General features: G+C 33.3%; 1 long non-coding RNA gene across 1 annotated transcript; it reads left to right on the top strand.

Annotated features, from left to right (window-relative positions):
• The first annotated feature begins 13,124 nt into the window (after window positions 1-13,124).
• On the top strand, window positions 13,125-13,839 carry LOC126609784 (uncharacterized). Its single transcript, XR_007618294.1, has 3 exons — window positions 13,125-13,247; window positions 13,323-13,369; window positions 13,498-13,839. It is a non-coding gene; the product is annotated as an uncharacterized LOC126609784 (long non-coding RNA).
• The last annotated feature ends 643 nt before the right edge of the window (window positions 13,840-14,482 follow it).

The following is a 14,482-nucleotide window of genomic DNA, read 5'->3' as shown; positions in this document are numbered from 1 at the left end:
CACAACTTGTAATTGATGAATGATTATATGTAAGTATTTTCGTTATTTAGAATAATTATTGATCATCACATAACTTGTAATTGATGAATGATTATATGTAAGATTTTTTTTTTTGTAATTTAGAATATAAAATTATTTCACATATTTAAGAAATGATGAATTTTTGGGGACCAATAAGTAGTTAGGATAGATTTTATTTCAACTAGATGTAGGGCTAGTTTGGTATTGTTGTGTTTAAAAAAAAATTGTTCTACTGTATTGTGAGAATAAATAACTATAAAATAAAGTTGAGTGTTTAGTAAATTTTTTTTTTGTAAAAGTACTTTTAATAAAAAAAAATGTGTTCGGTAAATTTTTTCTGTTAATTGCCTTGAATATGTTAAATGACTAAAAATATATGATATTTAATGTGATATAATAATTATCAAAGACAAAAATGTAAGGGTAGAAATTGTAATTTTGTAAAATATGTGAGGATATACTTGCTATTTGAAAATTTCATTAAATGAGCATTGATTACCATGTTTTAAAAAAAAACACTCATTTTGGAAATATGGTAGACCCTTTATGCTTTTCTACTTTTATTGACAGCAATTTAAAAAAAAAAATTTATAACCAAAACACACTTAATATTTTAAATTTTTTAATAAGTTGTGTTTTTAAAGTACCACGATCCCAAACCAACCTGTAGACTATTGAATAAAAGGGAAAGAAAAAAAAACAAGATGCAGTTTGAAAATGAAGTTTGGATCAAAATATTAAGAGAAAAAAAAAGATTTAGATTGAAAATTAAGTTTTGATCAAGATGTTAATAATTGCTATTAACCAAACAATTAAAATAATTTCCAAAATACTTCTATAAAAAGGGGCGAGGGTAAAATAATTGCTAAACGAAGGCTGGTTTTGGGAAAGGAGGATGGGCACAAGTTGCGAAGAGCTGGCAAAGAGAACGACAGTTGGCCGGGTCCCACGAATATGGCGCCAATGTCTCAAAAACTCGCCGCCGGCGATTCCAAGGTCATATGGATGAAAATTCGTTGACTCTGGCCTATTGACCACCGAGTCACCGACAGTGACACATTTTAAGGTACTTAGTGTTCACACCAAGTTAAAATACAACAAAACATTCAGAGCCGTTTGTTTACATGGAAGATGGAACAAAGGGAATCTAACCTAGTGATGAATGAGTGGAGATATTTACACTCGAGTAATACTAGATATATCAATTTATAGATTAAATTCTCAAATCAAATAATATGTTACCAATAATAAATAAGTACGTTAATCAATACTTAAGTAATAACTTAATTATCAACTTCAATGTCACGTCGTTTATAAATTTAGAAGCTTTTTTGCTCATCACCATAAGTATGGTGTATGCTCATCATATACATAATCATTTGTTACGTGTACTTTCACTAATCAACATTCAATGACATAAACATAAATTCATCAATCATATGACATGTACAAAACTAGATAGTCTCCTTATCATTTTCCAAAACGAATTAATCTTCATAACAATTCTCTTTTTGTCTCATGTGAATGGAAAGTTATTCAACATAATAAAATAATTTTGAATAAACTCAAAAATTAATCACATCCATGGCTTATTGTTTTATATAAAAGAAAAAAAATAACCCTTGACTCTTTAAAAAATTGTAAGGATGAAAGTGTTAGGCTTCAGAGATGGTCCAACAGTCCGCTATTAATTACATTGATATTTTATTTAACTTAACTACCAGTACTTCAATAGGCTTATAATTTTATCATAAAAAAAGTTGGTACGATTAGTAGTGAATCTAGTTGATATAATATATATATATATATATATATATATATATATATATATGTCCATCATATTTCTGATATGAAACGTTCTTCAACAGAAAATAAGGGGAAACAATCATAATTTAATTTTTAATTACAACATTTGCTTTTTCGCCGATTGGCTAGGAACATGATCTAAAATTTGGATAGTGTCACCGAAATTTCCAATTAATCCTTTAACAATTTATTTAACAAATATGAGACATCAAATCGTCTGTGTACCTCAATTACTGATTAATAAGAAGTTAATAAAAATTAGATTTATAGATACGTGTCAGTTAATGATTAGGATCACAGAAAAGTCACACTCATTTTTAATGCAAAAAATTTGATCTCCACGCATGCATGTATGCATGCATGCATATCTCGTGATCATCTCTCTAGAGCTGATCACTACAGTAGTATCGCAGGTAGGAAATACCTGCCCGTTGCTAGGCGATCTTCTAATTGAAGAGAATAAAATCGGAGAGGTTGGGATTTGACTGGGTAGGACCGCAAGTGGGTAGGAGACAAACTGTAAATAAAATATTAATGATTATTGGGTGCATCGTGCATGGGACAGAGTCATGCACAGCAGCGCGAGAGAGAGAGAGAGAGAGAGAGAGAGAGAGATACTAACCTGGAGCAAACGCCAGAAGATATGATATTAGTAAAACCCTAATCCCCCAAAAGAGGAACACTAATTATTACCTACTATAACTGTGTAATGCCGTACTATCTTCTTTATTTTACATGTCCTTTCAATCTTCCACCCTTCTCTTTTTTCACGTGGGTTAGGGTTGTTGCCAAGGACTTGGATTGTCTGCCCTCCAATTTCTGTGCCCTTTTCATGCCCTCCTGTTTTTGTGGTCACGGTTAAGCCACGTCAACATTTTATATTACTATTTCTTTTTGTTTTATTATTTTTATAAAAAAATAATATAAAATATTGACGTGGCTTAACCGTGACCACACAAAACAGGAGGGCACGAGGAGGGCACCTAAATGGGAGGGCAGACAATCCAAGTCCTCTTGCCAAGGAGTGTCCTCCAGTTTTGTGTGTCACGGTTAAAGCACGTCAATATTTTATATTTTTTTATAGAGATAATAAGGCAAAAAAAAATAGTAATATAACATGTTGACGTGATTTAACTGTGACTATACAAATAGGAGGACACGAGAAGTAGGAGGGCAGATAATCTGCCTCCTCTTGCCAAATAGCCTCCATCTCATTTTAGAAATTAACAACTAGTACGATATAATGACATTACTTTTCATTTTTAAATGAGATAGATTTTAGGTTCGATTATCGTCAAAGATAAATTTGAATCATATTATTGCTAATCCATTGTGAGATTTAGTTCACTTCTTCATTCTCTTAATATATATAATATCATTTGTTTAAAAAAAAAATTAAGAAGTTAACAATTCATGGCTGAATTTTAGAGTTATGTCCAACAAGTATTTTGAAAATCTCTCTGCATCCTTGAGGAGCTAGGTAGAACTCATCTAATTATTGTTTAATATATTCTTTATTGTTTACCAGATCAGTTAAAACTACTAAAAAGTTGAAATTATTTATCCATTTTACTTAACACACGCAATATGAAATTTCTCTCCATATTTTAAAAAATAAATAATATTAGGTAGACTAAATTTATAAATTATGTGATGTAGCATTAAAAAAAAGTACGTTAACTAGCATTTAAGTAATAACAATTACCCTTTTAAAAATTATTTGCATACTATTTTCACTTCTTGCATGCTTCTTGTTTGAACTAACTTAGATTGAACAAATTAAAAGATAATAAACAATTATAATATTTAAGAGAAGTATACACGAAGTGAAAAGAGTGCAAAATTAAGAATAAATACGAAAATTCAAATCATACGCCCCATCATTTTCTACAATCATCCGAATGCGAGTTTTTCACAAGTAATTCTCCTATGTTTGAATGCAGTATACAATTCAAGTTTTAAATAAAAAATATTTCTAACAAGCTCATCGAGTAATATTTACTATTCATCCATGAGTAGTGCTATACTTATAATTTATTTATACCATTACTTGTACTATTTTTCTAATAAAAGTAGAGCCTCCAAATGCATGTAAGTCTCATCTTTATTAAAAAAATGTTATAAATAAATAATAAAAATTATACTTTTGCTTATCAGTATTATGAAACGGGCTTGAAAGAAACGAAAATTTCTAAAGATACCGTTTGGTACGCAGACGGGACGAAACATGATGGACGGAACGGGACGGGAAGGAACAAAGATTTCGTGTCATGTTTGGTACTGGCAAGATGGAACAGAACGGAACGGGATTAAATGACTAATTTACCCTTTTTATTTGTCTGTCTCTCTCCCGTTTCTCTGCTTTCTCTTCTTCCGTATGTGTTCTTCGCATGCCCAGATTGTTCCCAGTAAAAATCAATCTCAGTAAATCAAACCCATACTTTCTCTTCATTTGATTTTCTTTCTCTTCAATTCAAACCCATATTTCTCTTTTTTTAATTTCTTTCTCTTCAAACCAGACACAGAAAAATCCCAAATTATTATTATTTTTTTTCAATTTACAGAGGCTTCGTCGAAGCGTCGGAGAAGAAGGTGGAGCGCGGAGGTGATAGCACCAGAGAAGAAGGTGGAGCGGGACGGAACTATGAGCGCCTGCAAAACCCTAGTCCGTACATCTCTCTCCTTAATAACCTCCACCCTCCGAACCAATCGATCCACCGTCTCTCTCCCCCATTCCCCCTCCCTCCTCTTCCCTCCCTCCTCTTCACTCCGTGGACTCAACCCTAGAATCGCCGGAGAACCTGACTCAGGAAACAGTGGAAGAGCTTATGAGGAAGAAAAATGAGGTCGCGCGCCTGATGAAAATGGAACACCGCCACGAGTCTGCGCACCAAATCGGCGGTCGGTGGTTCCTGTATCTGGACAAGTTCAACTGCGGTGAAGGTGCTTTTCTCAACAGCGGTGGATCCGTACATAATGGATGTGAGGAAAGAGAAGTTTAGGAAAGTGGTGAAGAATCGGAGCTACAGGGTGTGTCTGGTGGTTGAAGGATTGGGAGATTTCGGCAAAAGGTGCAACGACATTTGAGGTGAAAGGGGTCTAGTTTTGGGTTAAACTTTTGAAAAAAAACCAGAAAGAAGATTTCCTTTTTCTAAATTGTTTGTTGGTATATGGTTGGTTAGTGAATTGGTAATCAGGGTTGACTTTGCGAAGGGGAGATGCAGGGATGAAGAACTTCATAGAGGCAGGGAAGAAAATAGATAGGGTTTGTTGTATGATTTAGAAGGTGTAAATATTGAAAAAGCTATGGGGTATTTTTGTGTTAAATTTTATGATTTTTGTGTTCCACGGGATGGAAAAACCCGTTCTGGGGGGGAGAAAGGGGGACCAAAAATTAACCCATTTTCATTTTGTGGAACACGCGTTCCACATAATTTTTGCGCATCAAACATGGGATGGAACCGTCCCATCCCACGTACCAAGCACACCAAAACGGAAACCTAATTGCTTAGGCATCCAGCAGTGAAGAAAACCAAACACAATGATGGGACCCGTTCGGCAAGCTGGATGCTGGGAGCATGTGGATTTGGTTTGGTTTAGTATCTGTGTACTCAAGTAATTTATTGTATGAATTAAAATTAATCATTATTTTTGTACTAAGCAATCAAAATCCAGACTGGCCGCCTTGTACTTGAGAATATTTCTAAGCTTGCATTGCTGATTTGATACATGAATCTCTGCCCAAGGCCCCACTACTTTTGGATCTTGTCTATGTTTTGGCTTTACGTTTCAAATACGAAAATAATTTACACATTTTATTTAACTTTTTACATTTGTTGGGTTTGATTTATTCAATTTTATGATAAATCTCTTTCTTGTAAATATTGTAGCAATGCTTTATTGCGTGTATCAAATTTGTTAATCTTATTTACTCTTAAGTATATATGAAGTGCTGTTACATCATCTATTAAAAAACTAAGACCAAAATATTCTTAAGTGTTTGGACTTAAATTAGGCATTGGGCCTGCTCAAGGCCCACCTCGTTGAAATCACTAAATTTTTTTATTGGGTATTTAATTTTGGAACATGTGAACAGTGTGTGGACCAAAGTTTAAAGGGTGCTTTATGAGCGGCAACACTGAAGGATGGTTGTTCAGTTGCGTTTTACAGAGAAAAAAGTGTTTTTCAATGGCAATTTTGTAGTTCAAGAGGATCAAAACTCAAGTATCCAAGTGGAAACTCATCCTTAATCACATCAATCACTTGGACAAGCAGGACTGAACTGAGAACTTATTCTACAAGAAAGAAGCAATTATGTAAAAGGTAGTGGAAAGGTTGAAGAAAAGGACACTTAACTCAACATACAAAAAGATCTTTTTTTTTTTTTTTTTGACAAGCAACGATAGATTGGTATTTCATTAATCATCTCAAACAATACATAAGTGCCAATTGGGTATAAAACTCCAGTGACCAAGAAAATGATCTAGAGGTGAATTTGCTCAAACAAGACAACACAGTAAACCCCTTAGCAACTACCACATGTATGAAAACTTCACAAGCCACCCATATAACAAACTTGCATTAGCAACTGTAAAAAGGTCATCGTCGAATAGCGAAGCCACATAAAGTCATCGCGGAAGCAAGACCACATAAAGTCATCGTAGGTAGACGAGACCACATAACACATCACTAAATGTGCAAACTATATCCAGCCATCATTGCAGTGAGGCCACAACACTCACTAGGCGAGACAACATAACTAACTAAGCAACACTAAATTAAACTAATCTAAATCAAACTAAACCAGACTACTCCAAACAAACTATAGACTACTTCGAGAACGGAACCACATGTCGCCTAATTCGTGGATGGATACAAAACCTAGACAAGAGCCACTTGCAATGGCACAAAATGAATCTCCACCCTCAACAATTCAAAACAAGCAGCAGAGCCGCAAATATTGAAACTCAGGTCGGAAATTCCAGATCTGAAATTTTCATGCGACGAGGCTGCCACAAATGGTGCAACCTCCAGATTAGCATACCCAAGGCTATGGTGCTGCGGCGCAGAGGTGCTGTAGTGGTGCACAAGGTGTCACAACATATTTGGGCGTAGAAGGCAGGGTACCACAGAAAACGTCGATGAGAGTACCATAACACCGAATCAGGTAGACGGAAGTGGATCCAAACCATCAACAATCCCAATCTGAACCCTAGACCCGAATCAAACCCAAATCAAGAAACTGAGAAGGGCAAAACCTGGATCTGGGTAGGAGACACGAAGCCCTAGAACTGTAGTACACAAAATGGTAGGAAAGAACAAACAGGAGGGAGAAAAGAAATCGTGTTGAAACTAAGATGGGGGAAGAAGGTTAAAGGAGGAGCGGAAGGGAGGAGAAGGAAAGCTAAGTGAGGAGAGGAAAGAAAGGGAAGCTAGAGGGAGACATGGATGGGTTGCTACCGTCCCCAAGCCATGGCAAGAGGCCGGCGGCAAAAAGACTTCAACAAAGCTATGCATCCTACTTTTTCATATATTCCTTTTGTATTCCAAGCACTCTTTATATTTATAGCTCTGCTACTTCCCTTATAGTATCAATTTTTAGTAATAGAATTTTCTTTCTTAAACATATTCTATGCTTGCAAGAACTTGCTTGATTGGCTGTTAAACTTGTTCGAAAGGTTTAAACTTTGTCTGAATACTTGAATTTGTCATTTATTTCCACAATTTATTGCTCTTTTAGTTAACATTTGGCAAGTCTTTGCAAGTTCCTTATATTCAATGCTTCACTTATTCTCTATTTTGCTTTACTTTTTGTCGTTCTCTTTACATAAGGGTTACAAATTGACTTGGACTAGTTCTAGGCAGTTTGTGGGTTTTTCTTTGCATGAACATAAGGAAAATATAAAGCCATTGTCACCAAGGCATATAAAAGAAACTAACATAGATTTAACCCCTCCTCATGGTACAATCTTTTTATAAGAAGCTTAATTTACTTGTGGTGAAAGCAAATGACCTAAAAACAAACAAACTAATCAATCAATTGTTGGTCTTAGCCAACAGTGGCACGCCTGAAAAATAAATGTGTAAGAGAGCCTAGGAGCATGCTAGAGGTTTTGCTAAGGCACCTTCAAATTAACACATAATTCATCTTATTATGTGTGCGGATCTCACAACCAACACTAAGCGTCAGAGGTAAAACCCATGAAAATTATGTCTAGTGATACTCGGTGGGATCATGAGTTCAAATTTTATATTAATAATTATTGAGGACAACAAGAGGAAGAAAAGCTTATAAAAACAAAAATGAAGGAGCATTTTGTTCTTTCAGTGACATTACTTGGAGCTTTATGTCTGCAAAAAGTACTTACCAAAGTTCTTCAATTGCGTGTTAGTGAATCTTTCATTTTTTTAGCTTCAATATGGCATCTCCTTTAGCCAAAAAAAAATAAAAATAAAGGTTTAAGATTCCATTATGAAACTAATTGGCAATATAGAAAGTAGCTTAAATCCTTATATATATGTCTATGCAAGATCCTTTCTTCCATATATGTGAAATTCATTTTCAATAGTTTTATATCTTTTATTCGGATTGCTAGGTCTCGAGCTATTTATTTATTTATTTATTATTATTATTATTATTAGGGTAATTCTATTAACACCCCACAATCTTACGAAGACACCCCACATTTAAGTTTGTCATGTGAACTTCCTCTTTTACCCCTATTTGAATTAAGGTGAGGAAACAAAAAAAATCCAACTATCCAATTATTTGCCGGTAGCCTACCATCTCTTACCCATCCACTTACCATGGCACCACCTTCTCTAAAGCTCATATTCTTGTTCAAAAAGCTCATCTTCTTGTTCGAAAGAATTCTCTGTAATTGATATTTGGCATCAATTGTCAAGACAACTAGTGCTTGTTGATTTGATATATGCTTCTGCACTTCTAATTTTCATTTTGTAGCTGCATGTTTCTACAATTCTCTGCGAGTATAAAACCTCTAAAATTTGGGGATTTTCATTGCTTAATTGAAGTGAAGGACTAGTGCATTCTTTTTTATTTTCTTTGGAAACGGGGTTGTCGTCTTTGTTGAAATGCGGCTCTTCGATTCCGATTCCGATTCCGATTCCACCGCTGGCCTTCTCCGTGGCCGTCGAGCTTTTCAATACATTCGTGAGCTTAATTGAATTTCCTCTATTTCCACAAAATTAAAGCTTCCTCTTGAGCTTAATAAAAAAAAATTAAGCCTGATTCTCTACCTATTATATAATCAATTTTCTCTCTGCAATCAATTTCAAGAACGAAAAGGGCAAAGAGGGTGGTGAGGGTGCAAGTTGAGAGGTGGGTTAGGGGTGATGGGGGCTGAGATGAGTTTTGGGGGATTAGGAATTGGGGGTTTGTGGTGAGAGTGTTGTTGAGGGTTTAAGGGAGAGTAGGGATTGGGTTGTATTGGATTTGGTTTTGAATCCGAGAGTGGGAGTAGGAGAGAAGAAGGTTTTGAATTTAGGGTTTGGTTTCAGGTTTGAATTCAGAGTTTGGTTTAAACTGAAGAGGGGAGGTCAGCGAGAGCGGAAGGCTGGTCAGAGTGATTTGAAGGGGGTAGGGCCCACTCTTTTGTATTTAATTTTGACATAAAAATGTATTATTTTAAATGATATATTTTATAAAAAAAAATTTGAATGGCACAAGTGGACTGCCATGTCAACAAATATATGGACTCTCTATTTGCCAAATCATCACTTAACAGCCAATTTGACGGAATTACTAACGAAGGTCTAACATGACAACGAATTCATAAATTGAGGTATGACATTGCAATGTTTAAAACATGAGGTATGAAATTGTGGTGCAACCTATAGTTGAGGTAATTTTATGTAATTTACCCAATTTTTTTAAAAATTTTAAATGTACACATTTTCAGATGTACCAATTTATTATATGTAAAACGTGCCAATTTTTAAAAAACTTATATGGGTACATTTTTTTTCACTAATTTGAGAAGCCAAAAATAGTCAAGAAAAATATGGAGGTGACATGTAGATTTTTGGGTAAAAAGATAAAATTATACTCAAGGCACACCGGAATTCCCACACGCAAGCAGCGGACAATAATGGCTCAATCAAGGTCAAAGGTGATCAAAATAGGTATTTATTCAAAACCTAATTCATCAATCCTCATTATATCCTCCCCACAAGGTAACTCCCAATTATTCTTTCAAATTAGGATTGATTACCAAAATTAATTGATTAATTTTCTAATTGATTTCAAAATATTATTTTGACATAATATCTTGCAATTAGAGCCAAACCACCAAAAGTGGCTGGACCCATTTTCTCCAAAGAGGGCCAGCCATACCCATATAAATAGCCCTTATTTCTCCAAAAAATATAGTCCAATTCACTTCTAAAATTCTCCAATTTCTCTAAACACTTTTCCCTCAAATTCTAACTTTAGCATCGGAGGTTGTTCGGCTAAAGCCCGCCCCTCCCCCCCCCCCAAAAAAAAAATCATTGTGGGCGCGTGAGACTCTTGGCCTTGATTTTGCAGGTGCATTTTCGTCCAAGAAGAAGAAGGCGGAAATTTGCATCCACAGTATCCATGTCAAGTTTATTAGAAGAAATTTACTAGTGTTATTAACCTTAATTCTATTTTTTTTTTGTGGTTTTGAAGAATATACCCATGCTTCGGGTTTGAAGAAACTACCAAACGTTTTATGGTACTATAATTTTTAGTTAATTTTCATGAATATACCCATGTTTATATATATATATATATATATATATATATATATAGAGGAAGCTGTTATTAGCACTCCTAAAATCTCAATCCACACTCCTTCTATATTTTTAACTTATCTATTTTAATTCTTTTAATGTGATTTCCGATTTTGCCTTTATATTGTTTTTAATGTGCACAAAATTTTGAAAACCTCATTAAGTATAATTTTTGATGACTTAAATAAATTGTAGATTTTGAGCATGTTTTTCTTTTCTTGAAAGCCTTACTAATCTTTCATTTGAAATTGATTTTGCTTACAAAAAAAAATTGGAGGGATTTCTGGTAGATTTATTTATTTTTTTCTAGATTTGCTCCAATAATGAAAAAAATTGATACAAATTAAATCAGAAACAATGACCCCAGATTTGAAGTTCTACACAAAAGAGAGAACAATTTCCAAAATCTGAACACTATTACTAGAATCCCAAACAGATCCTTGAAAAATATCAAAAGGAAACAAAATATGATAAAATATAATTTGAATTTCAAATCGCATAACAAATAACAATCAATGTAAGTAAAATCCAAAGCAGCAGCCATCAACCCAATGGAAAAAAACTCCAACACTTAATTTCCCGCGAAAACAATGAAGAACAAAAAATGAGTGGGAAGGTGTAAGTAGGCTCATTGTTTATGGTAGATTTGATACAGAAACAAAAAAAAATTATACAAAATAAAATTGTTGCTAAGCGAAGGCAACAAGTAATCTTTCTAAAATACAACATAGTAGTTTGTGGTGTCATAGTTCGTATCTTGAACATCACAATGAGACATAATCTCAAGTTTTTTCCTTTCTGAAATTTTAACCATGGAAAAATTAAACAACTCACAAGAACTAAACATAACATCCAAACAATCTTAAAAAAGAGAGTTCCATTGAAAAGTTCTCGATCATGTCCAAATTCTCTGTATGGATTTCAACAGCTTAGCTATATATATGTGTGTGTGTGTGTGTTCAGAATGGTTGTGTTAGTCACATAAGCCTCAAGCATGTTTCCATTTTCATGATAATCACACTCTAATTCTTATGTAGGCCTTAGAGTCTTTTGCACATAAGGTCCACTGGAAAACCTCAAAGTAAACAATTGTAAAGCCGACTTGCTTCTAGAGCATAGAAGGTCTTTACAACTCCCTATAAATATTTATGTCATCATACTTAATGAGGTTTTCAAGATTGTAGACTTTAAAAGTAATATAAGGGTAAAATCGAGAAATCACATTAAAAGAATTAAAATAGATAAATTAAAAATATTTTTTAAATGGGGATTAGGTGTGGGCCCATTCCACATTGACCTTCAACGATTCGAACCGTTTGTTTTGTAAGTCTCGATTCATAGATCATCCTTGAAAAAATTCAATTCAATCCAAAACCATTTGCCTATTTAATTATCAACATAAAATTTCATTGTTTCTTATATAACAAAGTATTCATTAATTTTTTTTAACCCAATTAGATGTCTTAAATATTTCTGATTTGACTAATATTTTGCAAGGATGATCTATTAGGTGTAACTTGAAAAATAAACGGTTCGGATCGTTAAAGTTTGATGTGGTGTGGACCCCACAAATAATGCTCATTTTTTTTTAAAATGGGGATCCCTTCCCTTAGAGGCTTCCTATATATATATATATATATATGTATATATCCCTTAACAAGAGGGATCCCCATTTTTCTAAAAAAATGGGGAGCACCCTCTTGGCTGTTGGATTAGCTTTAATGAAATTGTATGGTTGAGATTAAAATCTTCTTTATCCTTTTTTTCCTTTTCTTTTTTTTTCTTTTCCCTATTTCCTTTTTATTTTATGGTTCTCTCCTCTTCCTTGCTACACAGACCTTCACTATTTTAGGTGAATAAATTGGATATTGGGTTGAACAATTAGGGTTTATATTTTTCGAATTCTAAACACCAAAAACCTATTTCCGTTTTGATTTGGGATGGTTTCGGTTTCGAATGGGTCCATAAATTTGGTGGTTTTCTTTTGGGGTTTTAGGGTAAAAACCTCACTACAAGAATAGTGATTATTAGGGGTGGTGGATTAGAGATGGATATAATGATTTGCCCCTATTAATATTTATTAGGGGTACAAATATAGATTTTTCTCTATTAATTGTAATAGGGGCCAAACAATAAATGCCCCTATTAGTGTTACCACTTTTAGGGGCGAAAAAAAACCACATGTACACAATTTAGTTATTAGTGGCAAATAAATGAGCCTCTAATATATATATTATTAACTTAAATTATTTTTTAATTTAATAATTTACATTAGAAGCATTTATCTCCTTATATTTAATTTGTTTTTCTTAATTATTAATCAAATAAATAAGACATTTATCAAAACCTTAATTCTAGGATAACCAACACACACATTCCCCATATTTCTCTCTTGATCTTCTTTCACGGCACAAACTCCTCATCTCCACTTGTTGATTCTTCATACCACATTCCATTTTTCTTGTTCCTTCATATTCTTCTTCTCATCTCCATTTTTTCTTGTTCCTTCATATTTTTATCCTCCTTCTTCACTTTTTGTTCTAGATTTTATATTGTTTTCTCTTCATTTCTATTCTTTTCATAATTTTCTACCTTTCAATATTCCTTTTGATGAGTCTAATATATCAAAAGAGAGATTTAAAAAGGTTTGTAGTAGAGAAAAAAACTAAACTTTTTTAGTTTGATTGAAGTTTTTTTTCTCTCAAACTGTTGTTTTGTAGGTAAATTTGATGGTTGCGTGTGAAAATTTGGAAGTGAAATTAGTTAGGTGTGTTCTTCATACATATTTTTTTTCATTTTATTTTTGTATAATATTAGGCATGTTATCAAAATGATAAATTACATCATAAACCCCTATTGACTTAATTTAGGTTTGATTATTTGTTTGTTTTGCAGGTTTTATTTTCTTGATGTTTTGTGAATGGTAGGTACATAATTTGATTGTTTTAGTTTGTTCGTTTCTTTTCATGGTTGTGAGATCTACATAATTTGAATGTTTCGGTTCTTATTTTTTCTAAAAATAGTTTTACTCTAATTTGCTTTTACCTTCTGTGGTGTATCTACAAGATGGATCACATGCTTTTAACTTTTCATCATTTCGGTATTTGAGATGCAGAAGATTGATTAGACATATAAATTTTGTTTAGACTACCATTTGTATCTAATAGGCTTAAACTTCATCATGTTACTTGTACCATTTGTATATAGTCAATGAAGTATGAATCATTTTAATATTAATTTTTTTTATTGACAGTTTATTTTTTCGTCTAGGGTGGTGGCGGAAAATAAAAATAATCGTAAACATATTTGACCCTAAAAAACGTTTTTAATTAATATAATTCCCAAAATGCAATAATAATAAATATATAATAAAGTAGGGGCCTTAATAATCGCCCCTAATACTATAAAACTATTAGGGGCGGAAATAAGTGCTTATTTGCCCCTATTTATTAATAGCAACGCTCTTTTTAGGTGCAATTTCAATATCCGCCACTCCTAACTATTAGGTGTGGAAATCCTCAAATTTTGCCCCTATTTCTAATTAATAGGTGCAAATGCATTGGTCTCTACTTGTTCATAGTTTTGTAGTGCCTTTTGAGTTCTAATTCAAATTGGTTACAAATTTGAATGGGTCCATAAATTTGGTGTTTTCTTTCAGGTTTTAAGATAAAGACCTTTTGATTTCTAATTCAAATTTGCTTACAGATTTGAATGGAATAAATTAATAGAGTATGAACTTAGGACCTTATAACCTTTTGGGTTTTATTTTGCAGGGAAAGCCACCAATTGGCAAGGACTTGCTATTGAGGTTGCCATTTTCATTACTAATTAAATTGTTTGCCATTTGCTTTTACTTATTAAATTGACTATGTATATGCCA

Source organism: Malus sylvestris, chromosome 17 (genome assembly GCF_916048215.2).
Source record: "Malus sylvestris chromosome 17, drMalSylv7.2, whole genome shotgun sequence".
NCBI classification, from domain to species: Eukaryota; Viridiplantae; Streptophyta; class Magnoliopsida; order Rosales; family Rosaceae; genus Malus; species Malus sylvestris.
Note: the sequence above shows the minus strand (reverse complement) of the source record. Positions and strands in the feature narration are given on the sequence as shown.